The following is an 18,892-nucleotide window of genomic DNA, read 5'->3' as shown; positions in this document are numbered from 1 at the left end:
AGCGGGAGTGAACGCTATGGACCGGCGACGGGAACAGAAAGAGGTGAGTCTTATAAAGCGGTGGAAACAGGTGGAAGCAGTTGTGGGTTAATTGCAGCCTGCCAGGTGAAACCGATCAGGCTGCGCAGGAACAAGAGAGAGGGAGAGAGGCTCAGCCTGCAGCCAATAAGCTGCATCCTGACACCATGTCTTCTGTGTGTATGGGTTCCCAGAAAGGATTCACACTGATCAGGGGGCTAACTTTGAAAGTGAGCTTATCACAGAGTTATTAAAGCTGTCTGGCCTATCCAAGTCGCATACCACTGCATATCACCCGATGGGAAATGGTGGGACAGAAAGATTTAACATGACTCTGGGGAGTATGCTCCGTTCACTACCTCTCAAAGAAAAAGCCAAATGGCCCAAGCAAATACTGTAATGTATTTGGATGGACCCAAGAAATACCCGAAAACAAGTAAGTAAAACTTTAACTGTTTATTAAGATGGTGGCGGCGCGGACCCCCCGGTTTGTGCGGCAGCACACAGCCTCTGGCGGTTCCTGAAGGCAGAGTGGTGGGTTAGTGACCAGCAGAGACAGAAGGGATTATTTATTAGAAGCTGAGTCACTAACCTGGGGCACGAGGACGACTTGGTTTGGCAGCGTCCAGGTTTCAGGAAGCAGCGGGGTCCGTGAAGGGACAATCCAGAGTTCTTAGTCCAGGTCCAGTCCCGGTCTTGGGGAGGGGGGAGATCCGTTAAATCCAACAGAGGTATCCAAGGGAGAATCCAGAGAATGGTCCAGGTCCAGGTCCAAGTTCAAATCCAAAAGCACAACAGTCAAAGGGGCAAGCAATCTCCGTAACTTACAGGCAGGCGGGGTCCGAAACACAGGAAGGCAGTCCAAATCTCTGAGGCTGATGAACAGGACTCAGGCGGGCAGACAAATCCAAAAGGGGTCAGACTGGTTCAAAAAACGGACAAAAACAGGTCGACAGGCAGACAGATACTTCAGAAAAATGGCTGGAAGTTCTCACCGTGAGGCTCAAGACGTTCTGGCACTGGAGACTGCGAGGAGCAGAGCTTATAAGCAGATAAGGCGGAGGCAACACAGGTGTGCTGATTGCAATTAGCAGATCCAGTGCCAGAAACGTTACAAATACAGGCATTGACACTCACATACAATGCAACAGTACACGAGACGACCGGTTATGCTCCTTTTCATCTCATGTTTGGCCGTGTCCCGAGACTACCCGTCGATGTCATGTTTCAACAGGTCCTGCATGATCCAGTGGTGGTTGGTTACAGCAGTTATGCCAGGACACTAATGTCCTATTTGAAAGAGGCGGCATGTATTGCTCAAAAACATACCATGAGGGAACAGGATAAGCAGGCCAGGGAATAAAACAAAAAGATCAAGGGATTTCAGCTGAACAAAGGAGATAGAGTCCTCCTTGCTAATAAAGGAGAGAGAGGGAAGAAGAAGCTGGCCGACAAGTGGGGGTCGCAAGTCTACAGAGTCATAGACAAGGACCCCAAGATGCACATCTACAAGCTGGAGGATGAAAAAGGGGAAACAAAAGTAGTGCACCGAAACCTCATCTTGGATGTCAGTTTCTTGCCTGTTCAGTCAGCAGATGATAACATGAACGAGACAATGTGCAGTTTTGATGAGACTGGGGACGAGTCTTCTATAGTAGGAGTCTTGGGTTCAGTGGAGGATGAGGATTCAGGAGACACAACCAATGCAGAGATACCCAGTGAAACGAGGGATATCAGCATTTGTGTTCCAGAGCAAGGGCGGCCGTGCCAAGAACAGACAGCAGGTGGCAGTGGAGAGGTACTGGGCATGGGTCATGAATGTTTGAACATGCATGAATCTGAGATTGAGACTCTTGACCTCACAGAGTGTGATGGCCTAACTGTGACCCAAGCAGAAAGCAACCCAAGAGATGAACCTACAGAAGCTGTAGTCACAGCTGATGGGGGTCAGGGTTCGAGTGGTGAATCCTTCGGCAGGGCAGGTGGCTCAGGTGGGGTTAGGACATGAATTGGTAGGGTTGTCAAAAAAGTTGACCGCCTGATAGAGTCTATGACTCAGAAGCCATTTAGTATCGGGCAGTTTACCCGCTCAGTTCGCAGAAGATCGCAGTCTCTACTTACACTGTTTTAGTAAGGATGATTGTTTATTTTCTTTCCTGGTCCAATTTGTGAGATGTCCATTTTTATGGTTGCGTTGAAGCACGGGACATAAGTAGATGGGTGGTTTGGTGTATTTGGCATCATACTGATCCGTGAGAGTTTGAGGCTTGATCACCCTTAAATTTCTCTAGACCTGTGTTAACAGTTAGCTTCTATAGCTGATAATAAAGATAGTATTCTTTGGAACATTCCCATCCTACTTTTGTCTAAATATGGGTTTCCCAGTATGGGACTGAGTTATTTTGTTGAGCAATCAGGATTTTGGTGTCATTCAGGGGGGGTGAATGTAGCGTGGAAGGAAGAAAATTAATTCCACCAAATATCCTTTATTTTATATTTTCATTAATTTATTGTCTTTCAGTTTTATGTTGGAATTATTATTTTAAAGAAAAATACTCTGTATAATTACGAAAAGTTTAGTTTTATTTTTGTAGGTATAACTAGTGACGTCACTTCCTCCTTCACCAGACCATTCATGGCTGTTGCGGAGGAAGGTGAGTTTTTACGGAGCTCTTGTTAGTTTCTTGGTTAGAAGTTCGAGTGTAATGAAAAATGTTAAACAGTTTTTAAAGCTAACATGTTTGTGAGTTGCTTAGCGGTGAATGGAATGTTTTTTTAAGGCGTGAAAGAGTTTTACTGTCGCAGCATTTCTGTGAATGAGCCGACCGTTTTTCCCACGCAATGCTAAATTTTATTTGCTCCATTTGTCATGGGCAGGTGGACTGATGTCGGCTGGATATGTTATTTACTGCTGAACAGTTTTTCATATCACTCTGTACACGTATGTTGTTATTTTATTTATTTGTTGAACTTTTTTGTTCAATGTCTGAGTTTTATATTTTTCTTCACAATGTACAAGTTTTTTATACATTACTTATTGTGGAGGTTTACTGGTGGCGTGTTTCTGTTATCTTTATTTGTTTCATCCTGATTTAAAATATGTAATAATTCAGACCAGACCGACCGTTCATGGCTGTTGCGGAGGAAGGTGGACTGATGTCGGCTGGATATGTTATTTGCTGCTGAACAGTTTTTCATATCACTCTGTACAGAATAAATACGCCATAAGTAGGCTGACCTGGAATGCCTGAGCGGTCGTCACTACACAACGCAGAGTCAAACAAGTAGCATGCCTGAGGTCGGCTACACAGATTAACAAGGCACCAGGCCCGAATGGCTTTCCCTCCGACTTTTACAAGAAATTTTCGGACCAGCTCGCTCCTTTATTATTGGACATGTTTAATGACTCCCTTGAACATGGCACCCTTCCTTTGACTTTAACTCAAGCATCGATATCGCTCATCCCAAAGAAAAATAAAGACCTTGAGAACTGCAGCAGCTGGCGACCTGTCAGTTTGTTCAATAGTGATGTTAAGATATTGGCTAAGACCCTCGCCGGCCGCCTCGACACCTGCCTACCAAAAATAATCTCAAAGGACCAAACTGTGTTTATAAAAGGCAGACAACTATCCTCAAATGTATGCCGTCTGCTCAACATAATAATGTCCAAGCCTGAATCACAAGACCCTGAGATGATAATCTCTATGGATGTAGAAAAAAGCTTTTGATAGAGTGGAATGGAATTATTTATTTTCAGTCTTAAATAGGTTTGGTTTTGGCCAGAGCTTTGTTTCGTGGATTAAATTATTATAGAGTGCCCCACTTGCCAGTGTAAAAACAAACTTGACACTGTCCAACTTCTTTCCTTTAACACGCGGCTGCCGCCAAGGATGCCCACTATCACCATTGCTGTTTGCCGTCGCAATAGAACCGCTTTCCATTGCCCTTAAGAGCTCACCGCTTTTTACCGGTGTATATAGGAACAGGAATGAGCACAGAGTATGTATCACTTTATGCTGATGACCTTTTGCTCCCAAAGTCTGCATGGACAAAATTCTGGACATTTTACACACTTTTGGTTCCTTTTCTGGCTATAAGTTAAACATTAAAAAAAGCGAGTGCTTTCCTCTTAATGATACAATAAAACAGATCCCGGCTCAATCACTACCGTTCTGCTAGAGTTCTGCCTCTTGTAGGTTTCAATATTTAGGAATTAATATTTTGAATAGTCTCCCTTTACTACATAAACATAACACTGTAGAGCTGGTCAGAAAGGTGAAGTCAGACCTATTACGCTGGAATAATCTCCCACTGTCACTTCTTGGTAGGATAAACTCTATCAAAATGAATGTTCTACCAAAATTTTTATTTCTTTTTCGGTGTTTAACTATATACCTGCCCAAATCTTTTTTTCAATTAATTGGATGATTGTTTCAAATTTTATTTGGGCAGGAAATAGTTTAAGGGCAAAATACTCAGTATTGCAAAGAGGCCTTGCATTGATGGATTTCAGGGCATATTATTGGGCAGCCAATATTAAAAAAGTCTATACCTGGTACAACTCCCCCAACACAGACTGGTGTCAGATAGAAGCTTACTCATGTACCCCTGTCTCATTATCACTTTTACTATGTTCCCCTCTAAATGCTCATCCCACTAAAGTCACCTCCAACCAGATTGTATTATCTACTATAAAAATCGTGAGACAGTTTAAACGGCACTTTAAAATCACCTGTCTTGCCCCTTTGTGAAAATTACTTATTTCCACTCGCTTCACTTGATCCGACTTTTTCTCTGTGGAAAGAGAAGGGGCTGGTAAACTTTGATTAACTTTATGACAAAAACATTTTCACTTCCTTCGATAACCTCCAAACTAAGTTTATCCTCCCACAATCCCATTTATTTAGGTATTTTCAAGCTAGAGAATTTTCCCCATAAACGTCCACATACTCTTATTGATGTCATTCTATCTCTCCCGGCTGCTCATGGATTTATTTCAGTCGTGAAAAAATTAATCTTGTCATCAATACCACCCTCGCTGGTGACTAGAAATTCATGGGAAAAGGAGTTGGGTTGCATTGTGTCAGACGAGAGGTGGAAGAGGGCCCTTGACAGGGTCAACTCCACCTCGTCTTGTGCCAGTCTGACTTTAATTCAGTTTAAGGTTCTACACAGGATACATTACTCCAAAGCTAAACTTAAAAAAAACTCTTTAATACAAGTGATATATGTGACAAATGTTCTCTGTCGTCAGCCAGTCATACACACGTGTTCTCTTCCTGTCCCAGATTAAGCTAATTCTGGTCCTCTTTCTACAATACTTTTACAAAAGCTCTAAAAAAGCCAGTGCTTCAGAGTCCTTTGACCTCCATCTTTGGTGTGCTTGAGGATTTCACACACTTCACGAACAGGGAACGTGACACTATTGCTTTCGCATCTCTGGTAGCCCGGAGACGCATATCACTTCAGTGGAAGGATAAGAATTCTCCCTCCCCTGACTCTTGGCTGAAGGATCTAATGTCACTTCTACACTTAGAAAAAAATCAAGTACACATTAGTGGATGTGTCGACAAATTTTATAAAACTTGGAATCCCATTCTTTCCTTAGTTGATTCAACTCCCTCCTTAGATGATTAAAAAGTATGACTTTTATTAAGACACTGATAACCCCTCTCTAATTGAATCACTCCTAATTTTCCTGCCAGGATTTTAAGAGAGGCAAGTGGTTGGGTTAGAGATTTGGTGGTCGAACCTTAAGCACAACATTTAATAACTGTTATAGTTATATTTTTTATTTTGTTTTCTAAGCATTTCAGATCCCTCCTCTAAATTTTGTTTGTTGTTATTATTATTCCGTCCGTCCGTCTTCTTCCGCTTATCCGGGGTCGGGTCGCGGGGGTAGCAGCTTCAGTAGGGATTATTATTTTATTTTATTATTATTATTATTATTATTATTTATATTTTTTTATGTAATTTGCTTGTTGGTTTGGTAACTGTTCTCCCCTCCTGTTTTCTTGTTAAGAGGGAGAGAATCATGTTTGCTTATTGTTAAAATTTTTCACTGTATTCCTGGGAATGTAAGGGGGTGGGGGATAGGTGAAATGTATTCTCATGTAAATTAATGTATTGTACCCTTCTAACCCAATAAAAAATATATATGGGAAAAAAAAAAGAGTTGAGGTCGGTCCTTCTGCTTTGCTTCCCTAGAGCTTCAGATTCAACCAATACTCACATTATGACAATTATTGCGATTGTCCTTGTATTCAGATTGGTCATCACCACCATGATGACGTGTACAGCATACAAGCAGATCAAACAATTGCAAACCAGGATTGAGGCCATCACCTTTGTCGCCCCAAGGTTCGTAACACTAGCCCTTTGAAGGCCACAAGCCGATTAGACTACAAATCGCTTTCTTTTTTTTCCCCGCATTTCCCCTCTTTCCTTTCCTTGGTTCAAAGTTACAAAGCTCATGACCAATGAATGTTTCGACAATGGTGATTGTGAAGTTTGCATTATATTTTTATTGCTGTTTTTTATTGTTAACCTTAATAGCCAATATAAATGATTAGCTATAGTTTAGTTCTGCCCAGGCTAGGTCATCTGACCCAGGCACAATAAATGCTTTGTTTTCCTCTTGGATGATGAACTGAATTGCATGAATCCCAAAGGACCACTAGAAGGACTGTTAGGTTTTCCCACTCATGCACAATGGATTTTCGTCATGCTGGAATGAACTTGGTTGTAGCTTTAAAGACTGTGACCGACAACCCATTCTTCAAAGCTAAAGGCAAGGCAAGGCAAATTTATTTATATAGCACAATTCAGTACAAAGACAATGCAAAGTGCTTTACATGATTAAAATATAGCAAAATAAAAACAAGTAGGAGATAGAAAATAGAATAAAAGCAAGTAGGGATAGAATGTAGAAACAAAGAACATTAAAAACAGTAAAACAGTTTAACTAGAACAGTCAAAGGCAATTTTAAACAGATGAGTTTTTAATCTTGATTTAAAAGAACTTAGGCTTTCCTCACTTTTACAGTTTTCTGGAAGTTTGTTCCAGATAAGCGGAGCATAGGAACTAAATGCTTCTCCTTGTTTATTTCTGGTTCTAGGTATGCAGAGTAAGCTGGAGCCAGAAGACCTGAGTGGTCTGGAAAGTTTACACACTGATAACAAGTCTGTAATGTATTTAGGTGCTAAGCCATTTAGGGATTTATAGACTAACAGAAGTATTTTAAAGTCTATTCTCTGAGATACAGGGAGCCAGTGAAGGGACTTTAGAACTGGGGTTATGTGCTCTACTTTCTTGGTCTTAATGAGGACGCGGGCAGCAGCGTTCTGGATCAGCTGCAGCTGTCTGATCCAGTATTTAGGCAGACCTGTGAAAACACTGTTGCAGTAATCAATTCTACGAAAAATAAACGCATGGATTAATTTTTCCAGATCCTGCTGAGACATTAGTCCTTTAATCCTGGAATTGTTCCTCGGGTGATAGAAAGCCGGCCTTGTAATTGTCTTTAGATGCTTTTGGAGGTTCAGGTCTGAGTCCATCACTACACCCAGGTTTCGGGCCTGATCAGTGGTTTCTAGCTGAAGCGACTGAAGCTGTGTGCTAACTTTTGATCTCTCCTCTATTGGTCCAAATATTATTACTTCAGTTTTGTTTTTATTCAGTTGAAGAATATTTTGACACATCCAGGCATTGATTTCTTCTAGGCATTTACTCAGTGCTTGAACTGGTCCATGGTAATGTAAAGCTGTGTGATATCTGCATAGTTATGGTAGCTGATGTTGTTGTTTTTTATGATCTGGGCTAGAGGGAGCATGTAGATATTGAATAGGAGGGGACCCAGGATGGACCCTTGGGGAACCCCACATGTGATTTTTGTCATCTTTGATGTAAAGTTACCTACTGATACAAAAAATTCCCTGTCCTTTAAGTAGGACTTGAACCAGTTGAGACCTGTACCAGAGAGGCCGACCCAGTTCTCCAGGCGTTCTAACAGAATGGAGTGATCGACTGTATCAAATGCTGCACTGAGGTCCAATGGTACCAGCACGGTGGTTCTTCCACAGTCTGTATTTATATGGATGTTATTAAACACCTTGATAAGGGCGGTCTCTGTACTGTGGTGAGCAAGGAAGCCAGACTGGAAAATGTCAAAGCGGCTGGTCGTTGTTAAGAAGGTGTTTAATTGTTGAAACACAGCTTTTTCAATAATCTTACTGATAAAGGGGAGGTTTGAGATGGGCCTGTAGTTCTGGAGTAGAAGTTTGTCTAAATTGTTCTTTTTCAGCAGTGGTTTGATAATTGCTGTTTTCAGGGACTGGGGGAAAACACCTAACAGCAGGGACGTGTTTATTATCTGAGTCAACTCAGACGCTATGACAGGCAAAACCTTCTTAAAGAAAACTGTGGGTAGAACATCAAGGCAGCAGGAGGAGGAACTTAGCTGCTGAATGATCTGCTCTAAGCTTTTGTGGTTTATTTGGGTGAATTGGGACATTTGGTCAAAATCAATTCTAGTTGGAGACAACTTTGGTACTGAACTTGGTATGGATGTACAAACTGATCCTCTAATCTTTTGGATTTTCTCAGTAAAGAAGTTAACATATTCATTGCAGGCCCTGGTGGAGTGGAGTTCAGAAGCCACGGATACAGGAGGGTTTGTTAACCTGTCGACTGGCAAATAAGACATGAGCATTATTAATGTTTTTCTTGATGATATCTGAGAAGAAAGATTCTCTTGCATTTTTCAGTTATAAATTATATCTGTAAAGTCTCTCTTTATAGATTTCATAGTGAACCTGGAGTCTGTTCTTTCTCCACCTGCGTTCAGCTTTCCGACACTCCTTTTTTTCCACTTCTAACCCCTGAAGCATTTCTCCAAGGAGATTTTTTTCTTCCCGGAAATAACCTTCACTTTAACTGGAGCAATGCAGTCAATGATGTCTGAGACTCTAGAATGAAAGTTATCTACTAGTTCATCAACTGAGTTACAGCCCAAGGTTGAAGTAGCAGAGTAAGCTTGAATAAAGGTTTCTGTGGCATTGTCCTTAAAGGTGCGTTTTCTTACGATGTCCCTTTGGTTAAATGAGTCACTGGAAATTATGCTTTCAAAGGTAACAGAAAAGTGATCAGATAGGGCAACATCAGTTACATTGACCTGTGGAATCTTTAGACCTTTAGTGATGATCAAGTCTAAAATATGTCCCTGTTTGTGTGTTGGCTGTTTAACATGTTGAGTTAAACCAAAGTTTCTAAGTGTGTCACACAGTTCTTTTGCACTTCTGTCTTCAGGGTTGTCGATGTGAAAGTTGAAGTCTCCCACAATAATTAAACAGTCATAATCAACACATATCACAGATAAGAGGTCACTAAAATCCTTAAAAAAATTTGATGTGGACTTAGGAGGCCTGTAAACATTCAGAAACATAGTTCGTACTGGGCTCTTTACCTGGAAAGCCAGATGTTCAAAAGAGTCAAATTTTCCCAAAAACACCTTTCTACACTTTAGTGGATCATTAAACAATGTTGCTACTCCTCCACCTTTCCTTTGCTGTCTGCTCTCACAAAGAAAATTGTAGTTTGGAGGTGTCGACTACAACAGAATAACTTCTTCATTAGATTCATGTAACCATGTTTATGTTAAAAACATAACATCAAGATTATTGTCAATAATGAATTCATTAATTAAAAGGGATTTTTCTGACAGAGATCTAATGTTTAATAAACCCAGTTTATATGACTTAGTGGTTGATGATATCTCTGTGGCAGGTTGCATCAGACAGTTTATGACTTTCAAGTATTTGTTCCTGTTTATCCTTTTGTATTTCTTTTTTCTGCCACGTATCATCGCAGATATTCCATAATCTCCGGCAAACGGCCCAAGCTGATGCTGGAAACTGTCATGTCTGATAAATGTGCGGCCAGGGCCCGATCTGTATCACAGCGGAGTAGTCCGAAGGTCCTCAGCACCCAAATGTTCTGTGATATGTAGAGGAGGAGGATCTGAGGCTCTGAGGCCTTTGGAAAATGCTGGTTTAGTGACAGCAGAATGGCTATGTGGAGAGGATGTCATCTGTAGGCCAATCTTAAATACTTTGTTCATGTTGGGAGAAAATTCCAGAAAAGGAACTTCTGGGCTTTGTGGAGAGGAAGGCGAGGCGGGTGTAGTCTGGACCGGTGTTCGTGACGATGGAGGTTCTTTGTCCTCTTTTTGTCCTGCTGATATCTGGGATGAATCTTTCTGTAGTTCTGACATAGCCTTTTTCTGTGTCATCTTTCTGGCCATCTTTATCTTGGCTTGTTCGGGCTGTACTGGGCTTATCATTTGTTTTGGCTCTGGATGTACTTTGTTTTGGGACAAAGATGATGGTGCATGGTTTACAGAATAGAAGATGTTTGAAATCAGCCGTTTTGCACCTGACCTATTTAGAAAGAATCCTTTGCTGCTGAACAGATGTCTCCTCTCCCAAAATATGTTAAAGTTGTCTATGAAGGTTACAGTTGTTTGTATGCATTTTTTTCCAGCCATTTGTTTAGCATCAAAATTCTGAAAAAAATCTCGTCTCCACAGTTAACGGGCGAACGAGGGCCGCTGAGAAACACCTTGACATTAAGGCTATCAACTAAGTTCAACAGACAAATGTAATTCTCTTTCAATACTTCTGATTGTCTTATTGTGTTGACATCCCTCAGGGCTTCAGCCTGTATTATGAGTTTTTCCAAGGTCGGGCGTTCTTTCAAGATTCTCGGAAGGATGTCTGTTATATCAGACACCCGGACACAGTTCCTATCGTTATAAATCAACACCTCTGTGTTTTTGTTGTTACAGAAATGTTTAATCCCACTTACAGACCCATTGCATAATATCAGGGTCCTTGGCCCTGTGGCATGTCTTTTCTGTGATGTCTTAGAACGAAAATCGTGGACATACCTCTGATTTTTGTCCTCCTGGGTCACATTTTGGAGCGGAGCGAATCTGTTTAGTAATGGAATTCCAGCATTTCCAGCAGGTTTACTCCTATCATTTGTTGTGAGAATAGCCCGTTGTTGTTTCATTTGTCTTGGGACATCTCTCTGTAGTCTTGGCCAGTTTTCTTTGTCTAGGCGTGGGGTTCGTTGATCCTTTGGTCTTGCACCCAGAGTGGTCCAGGGATTCTCATTTTCCTCAGGGAACTGTTTGTTCGCTGAGTCGCTGGGCTGGTGGTCACCGTTCGGAGTCACAGGCAGGGTTGTTTCATTTCCATGCGCAGCGTTTACATCATAATTGACTTCGAGTCGACAGATTTTCAGTTCCATAACAGCTGTCTTCTGTAAAACCCCACAGTAAATTTTATCTCGTTGCCATGGAAATGACATAAAAGGTGAAGACGGACAATACTCTGTCTTCTTCCCTGGCAAGCTGCCAAACTAAGAGGAGAAAACAGCTGTTCATCATGCTGGGTTTTCCCCCACATGGCACGTGGTTCGATTTCTCGCTGATCCGAGAGTTTGCCAAACCAACTTCTGCCTGTATTTCTACACAGGAGGTCACCGACTTTAAACTACTTGAATTAATTTTTTATCCTACTGGAAGCTGCTACCTTCCAGCGATCGACACAGACTCCGCTTGTTGTTTTGGCCCAGAGACTCAAGTAGAATAATTGCAGTGACAGGGAATTATTAGTTTAATAAATAACTTGTGAAATAGTAGTTGTTTGTGGTTATTTTGGTCCAGAAGTTGAATGGTCTCTAAGAGCAAACATAAGTACCTCCTTTTTGAGTAAATAACAGAAAAAACTGAGTCATTTTCATTGGTTTGTGGTAAACCAATTTTCTGACCCTGCTTAATCCCTGATGGGGTCGCAGGGGTTGCTGGAGCTTATCTCCAGCGTTCACTGGGCGAGAGGCGGGGTACACCCTGGACAGGTCTGTCGCAGGGAAACAGACAGACAGACAGGACTAACAACCATTCACACACACACTCACACCTAAGGACAATTTAGAGAGGCCAATTAACTTAACAGTCATGTTTTTTGGACTGTGGGAGGAAGCCGGAGTACCCGGAGAGAACCCACGCAGGCACAAGGAGAACATGCAAACTCCATGCAGAAAGACCCAGGGTTGGACTTGAACCCAGGACCTTCTTGCTGCAAGGCAACAGCGCTACCCACTTGGCCACTGTGTAATAGCAAATTATAATAAATGATAATATTCATAAGCAAACAGGTCTGTTGTCATAACAATGTAACTCATTTGGTCAAGGAGTTATTATAGATGGTGATGGCTGTGGGCAGGAAAGATATCCTTCAGCGATATGTTTTACAACCAATCTGAAGAAGCCTTTGACTCAAAAGATTTGCAATGACGATGTCATGAAGTGAATGTTCAGGATTGTCCATAATTTTCTTGATCTTATGCAAAATCCTCCATCCATCTGCAGATGTGCCACAGTCATGACCAGAACAGAGTCAGCCTTCTTTATCAGATTGTTGAGTCCTTTTAGGTCCCTGGTTCTGATGCTGCTACCTCAATAGATGATGGCAGAGGAGATGATGCTCTCAACTGTCATGATTTGGGGTTTGTCTTGGTTGAGGTTATCCGTTTTATTAGTTAAGTTTCTGCTTTTGGGTTCTTTCTTGTTTTGGCTTTGTTTTAGACGTGTTGTTCTGTTTAGATTAACTGTTATTTACCTGTCACTTTATCAGCTCGGTTTGTTCTCCCCTCAGCAATCAGTCAGCTCCCTTGCCCTGATTAGTTCCACCTGCTCACTTGTAATTAGTCTTCACTCCTGTTCACCTGCTCACTCCCCTATATAGTCCTGCCACAAACCTCTGCAATTTGCCAGATCAATTCAAACCACTTGGTGAGTCTTATCCAGCGTTGTATTACTGATAGCCCTGTTGATACCGACCCGATTGCCTTTTTGACTCTGAGCCAGCCTGATCCCTAAACCTGATTTTCTATGATTGCTTACCTGTTTTTCTGACCTGGACCTGCCTTGTGATATTCTGAGTTTGCCTTATCCTTGTCTGTACTTCTGCCTATTTTGGACTGCCTTTAGTGTACCGGATTTTGGACTGCCCTTCTGATCATTGAGTCTGCCTGTCCCTGTTTTATTATTAAATCCCGTTTTTTGCTTAAAACCTATCTTGTCTAGTTGAATACTGGGTCCATCTGTCTCTGGTTCATGACACTCAACAACAGACTATTAGATATGAAGGATCTTACTGCAAACCTTGAAGGAGCTTAGCTTCCACAAAAAGTACAGTGTTCTGTCCTTTCTAATAGGTGGCTTCACTGTTGTCTCCAGTCCAGTCTGTCGTCCAGATGAACACCAATGTACTTATATTCCTCAACCATGATGGAAATTGGGTTTGATCTAATCCTGTTTCTCCTCAAATCTACAATCATCTCCTTTTTTGTTCACATTCAAAATGAGATGATTGCTTCCGCACCATGGCACAAAGCGGTCCACCAGCTCTCTGTACACAGCTTCTCCGATAACCTTAGTCATCTGAGTATTTCTGTAGATGACAGGAGTCAGACCTTTGCTGGAAGTCTGAAGTGTACAGAATGAAAAGGAATGGTGAAAGTACAGTCCACTGTGGTGCTCCTGTGTTGCTAAATACCTGGTTTGACACATGGTATTTCAGTCTCACAAACTGTGGTCTGTTTGTCAGGTAACCATTGACCCAGGAGATTGTTGAGGCCTTCACCTGAGTCTTCTGGAGTTTCAGACTAAGCAGATCAGGCTGTATTGTGTTAAATGCACTGGAGAAATCATAGAACATGATCCTCACAGTGCTGTCTGCTTTGTCCAGGTGACAGTGGGTTTGTTGATGCAGGTGTAATAATGGCATCTTCACCTCGAACTTCACGGCAAAAAACTAACTGCAGGGGGTCTGATATATGTTGGTTTGTTTACACAGGTGAGCCAACAGCAGTCTCTCCAGGACCTTCATGATATGGGATGTCAGGGCAACGGGTCTGTAGTCATCATTGATTTCTGATGGCCAGTCCCTGCGTGGGGGGGCGGGGGGGGGGGGGGGTTGCAAAACACTGGTACCGCCACACTAGTATAAAAGGGGTTATCTTTAATAACCCTAACAGCCTGGTGCCGTGACCCGGATCCCAACATATCAGCTCGCTGACGAGAGGAGCAACGCGCGGAAACCCACCGGTGGTCTGAGTCAAGGACCTGTCTAAAGTCCCGGGAGGTAATTTCCTCGCTGGGCCAGCGTCATAGGTTAACTGCTTTCGCCAACGAGGGATTGACGGGATCCGACCGGGAGAAAAGCACACCACAGCAAGTAAGTTTTAAAGCGATCGGTTAAAGTCCGTCGTTCAGGGTTTCGGGTGATTAAAAGTTCCCCGAACAGGTGTGCAAGCGGTTTAGATCCCTTGTAACGGGTGATTACAAAAATCCCAGAAAAGTTAAATCGAGAGGTTTGAGTCCCTTGAAGCAATACGACCAGTTTTCAGTCCGTTGTAGAAGTAAAGGTAGCTAAAAAACTCAGGTTAAAGTCCTGAACGGTACCTTAAAAGAAAAAAAACAGGATTAAGGTCCTGGAAGGTAGATAAACACAACGCAAAAGTAATTAGGATGGGTTCAGGACAAAGTAGAAGGGGAAATCCCAGAGGGGATGAAAAGTTTGTGTATCCAAGTAAATTTAAAATGTTATTGCAATAAATATTATATTTCTTAAAATTAAAAAATACTTGGAGAAGTGGAAGAAAAAGTATAAAATAGATGGTGTGTTGAAGGTGAATCCGGCTAAAAATAAGCGCTAAGAAAGAAAAAAAAAAGGGGAAAGAAAATATGTGTATGCATATAAATATATTTATAGCTATATAAGGGCTTGACGTTGCGTGCTGTAAGTTAATTCAAGCACAAAATAGGCAGGATGAGAGACAGCCCCGTGCAGACGGAGGGGTTGGGTTGGCTGATGGAACGGCGGCGACTGCAGCGCCGCCGCGTCCGGCTGACAACCTTCCCCCAACACCTGTTGATCTTCCACAAAATTAGGCTCTAAATAAAAAGAACTCGCCAGAACAATGCTAAAGTATCGCAAACTATGGTAGCAACTGAAGAAGGCAGCCCACCTTATAATCTCTTAAACCCCCCCAGGGATATTTCAGATCTGTATGCAGACCTGGATGGATTGAGTAAATCAGATCATTCGTTATCTACAGACCGTCCAAAGGATTGTATCCTATGGTGCAGGTCGCAAATCCTAATGTAGGAACACAGCAGCCTCAAACAATCCTAGTTTTCTGTCCGTGGTTGTTAGAAGAAGCCAGAAAGGCTGTAGAATATGTAATTTCTCCACAGGCAGATCCAGAATTATGGATCCAAGGAGGGAATTTATAACTCATATGGTTTAAATGGACATGAGTTCAGACAAGCCTTACAGTCGTCAGTGGGAAAAAACATTGGGCAAAAAATAAGGGCAAATTATACAGGCAGAACCCCGCAAGGCGGAATATTTGAACATGAAGCGTAAATGGGGAACAGCAGCATACGCTGCGTGAGCAGTTTTCGCAGGAGGGCGGATAATTGGAAATTTGGGATCTATAAAACAATAAAAATACTTATATTTGTTAATGGAAGGTTTCCAGCCGCATATATCTGTGTGGATAAAAAAAAAAAACACTTAGTTGCACTGATAACGTCTAACATAACCACAATTATGGAATAGGCCTATGTGCGTCACGCCGAGAAACACGCTAAAAAGGGAGGTGGTGCGTCTGGAGGGGGGGGGCACATTTTCTGGGCAGATCCTTCATGTGACCCAGAAGAAATATTTTCTTTCCAAGCCACTGGACCCCTCAACAGCGTCGAGGAGGTTTCCGAGGAGGCAGGGGCGGTTCTAGCGACCGAGGGGGCTTTTAGCCCAAATCAGTAAAAACAGATGGGGGGTGCTGGAATTGCGGGTCACCCGACCATTGGTCCAGGGAATGTCCCAATCAGATACAAGCACCTCATCTGCGGGGACGGGGAAAAGGCCGCAGGGGCGGTTCTTCATATAAAATGTAACTAGGGGCGAGAGTAAATGGGGATCCAGAGCCATTAAAAACAGTAGATGTGTATGGAGCATGGGAGCTATTAAATGCATTAAAAGAAAAACCATACATGCTTACAATTAATGGACAGCCAGTTACTCTTTTATGCGATTCATGAGCCTATAAAACATGTATAAAAGATAATTTTGGACTAAAAGCGTCTAAAATGTCCATTTTTGTAAAATCAGCAAATGGTCAAACATCCCAAGAATGGATGTTAAAAGTAGTAGAAATAAAAGACCCTCAAACAGGAAGAAAGGTTGTATGCTCCTGTAGTAATGTCACCAACTTGCCCCATTAATCTGTTAGGATGGGATTTAATGGAAAAACTAGGCATTGCAGTTTTCTCAACGCAGGATGGAATGAAAGCTGTCCGTGTGGAACATGTAATGTCGTTGCAATAAAATCCTCCTGTGTTTTATGCACTATACTTACCGTCTCTGCTCCAAATAAAAGAGAAAAGCAAACTTATGCAAAATGCTAGAAGCACATTGTCAAACAAGAGGATGAAACTCGGTTAGCTGATCTACAAACCACTATGCATGTGTGCTTAACCCCAGATGAAAAGTTTGAAAAACAGGAAACTACAATCGTGGCTATACAAAATATGTATACAGATGGGAGTTCATTTGCAGCAGTTACTGTTATGCTTTCTACACAGATGCAAAAATTGTATGGCTTACCATGGGAACCTTCTTTGTCATTGTTTAAGACCAGTAAAGAGCAGTGGAGAGACACAGGCCCGCGTTTAAAAGCTGCAGAAAGACCGTCTGATTTTCAGCAGTGTCGACACAAAACAGGCTGGCTTTATAGCCCTAGTATAGAACTATGAAAACAGCCTTACAAAGTTCTGTTCGATGCAGAACCTCGTTTCTAAGATTTGGCATGAGACAAAATAATCCAGCATTCTTTGCTATCAGAATCCAAGGAAAATTATTTAAAAAGGTGTTCCAAATGCTTTGTGGTCTATAGGGCCAACTGATGTAGGATTATTGACAACTGTAGAACCAGTTAAAATAGTTCCTAAATTAAAGTACAGGCTGCAGATAAAACACTACGGGCTAAAATATGAAGAACAGGAGGGTATAATGACAGTTATAAACATTTCATTGGATGCAGGAATAATTAGACCATGTCCAGATTCTCAGTTTTTACTTTCAAGTAAGAGAAAAAATATACGTTAACACGCCTGCCACAGGGATTTGTAGACCGTTCTACAATTTTCATCCAGGCCATTTTAACATGCTTAAAGAGCTTTAATCCAAAGCATGGAAGTAAAGTAATAATGTACATAGATGACCTTCTAATTGCATTCAAAACAGCTGCTACATCATTTTGGCTAAAATGGGAAACAAAGTTAGCAAAGATAAAACACAGTGGGTGCAGAAATGAGTCTGTACATGAGAATAACTCCAACGAGCAGTGGTTTGACTCCGTTTGAAATAATATATGGCAGACCATATAAATTAACGCTGTTCATAATACAGACACCACCTAAGGAGGTAGGAAAAAACTCTAGCAGACTATATGAGAGAAATGTTGCAGTCTAAAGAAGTGTCCAATGCAAATTTACTGCCAGGAGAACCTTTGTCTCCACAGGATCCACAAGCAGTGAGACGAGGAGACTGGGTGTTAACTGGGCGAGCCACAGGTGGGAAGGACCATCCCAAGAGCTCCTGACCACGCCAACAGCTGTGAAGATCGCTGAAAGACCTTCCTGAATTCACCTCAGCCACTGTAAGTTACAGAGAGTGTTAAACGCCTATGGTTGGAACAGTGGGGAAGTCCGCTCTACAAAGGGGTTTGGTTTTTTAGGACCACTCGTCTCAACATAGTTGAAGAAACCAACTGATCCCTGTTCTTTAGAGTCCTGGGTAAAATTAACATCTCTGCTAACCTAGCAAAAATGGGGTTCCCACGGAGATGGAACTTCTTTTGCGTTGTGGCTGTTGCGTGCATTATTTGTTTCAGTCCAGATCTGCTGAGTGAGAGAAGAAAGAGGTTCATTCACTCCGCTGCCATGAAGATTTGGCTGGGTGATATCCCAAACCACCATGTTGACAACCTATGGGAAACGTATGCAAGAACTGTAGTCCAGCAGCATAACAAGACTGATTGCTACGTGTGTTCTGTCATGCCTAAATCTATCAAGCAGCCTACCTTGTACATAACTCCCATGAACACCTCACAGGCATCATTTTGCATCATATGCATTCCAGTTTAGGCCTGCTCAATTGATGAATGCCACGACTGGGGAGATTATGATGGAACGAGTGTGCAAAGAAGTAAAGTCGTTACTGTTGTCTTACAGCAAAGTTACAGGCTATCCCACCAAGATGAAGGCTGTTATGTCTAAAGGAATGAAACATCCAGTGTGTATTCACTCAACTAGAGGGAACAATACGGTGAAGGTAGGACATGCAGCAGGATGCCAGAGTACCATCACTGACCTTTACTCTGACTTTGTCTGCGGCATCGTCCCTAATGGAACGTACACGAGCTATTCTATTTGGAAACCACAAGTTAACTTTCCTACAGAGGGTGGCTGGCTCCTGTGTGGTGGAAACAACATTTACCCATCACTGCCCCTCAGCTGGTCAGGTACATGTGCACCTGTATTTGTTTCTGACCACACCGTCATCATCTCAGCTCAAGCTGTGAAGGAAAATCATCCTTCTAATAGGAGGAGAAGAGAACTCAGCTCCAGCTCAGTTTTCCAGCCCCATGATCCCATGTGGGGTTCCAACGTTCCCTCTGAACATAAACACTGGAGCACAGCGAATAAAATAGGACCTTCACTTTTCCCGTGGTTTGGAG

The 18,892-nt window shown here is 42.2% G+C and overlaps 1 long non-coding RNA gene across 1 annotated transcript in view; it reads left to right on the top strand.

The window, feature by feature from the left end:
• LOC118565355 overlaps positions 1-18,206 on the top strand; it is a 28,244-nt gene extending 10,038 nt beyond the window's left edge. The window contains exons 4-5 of the long non-coding RNA XR_004932332.1: positions 14,123-14,322; positions 17,675-18,206. This is a non-coding gene — a long non-coding RNA (uncharacterized LOC118565355). The remainder of the gene's footprint in view (positions 1-14,122; positions 14,323-17,674) is intronic.
• The last annotated feature ends 686 nt before the right edge of the window (positions 18,207-18,892 follow it).

Source organism: Fundulus heteroclitus, chromosome 13 (genome assembly GCF_011125445.2).
Source record: "Fundulus heteroclitus isolate FHET01 chromosome 13, MU-UCD_Fhet_4.1, whole genome shotgun sequence".
NCBI lineage: Eukaryota > Metazoa > Chordata > Actinopteri > Cyprinodontiformes > Fundulidae > Fundulus > Fundulus heteroclitus.
This window is presented reverse-complemented; position numbering and strand designations above follow the sequence as displayed.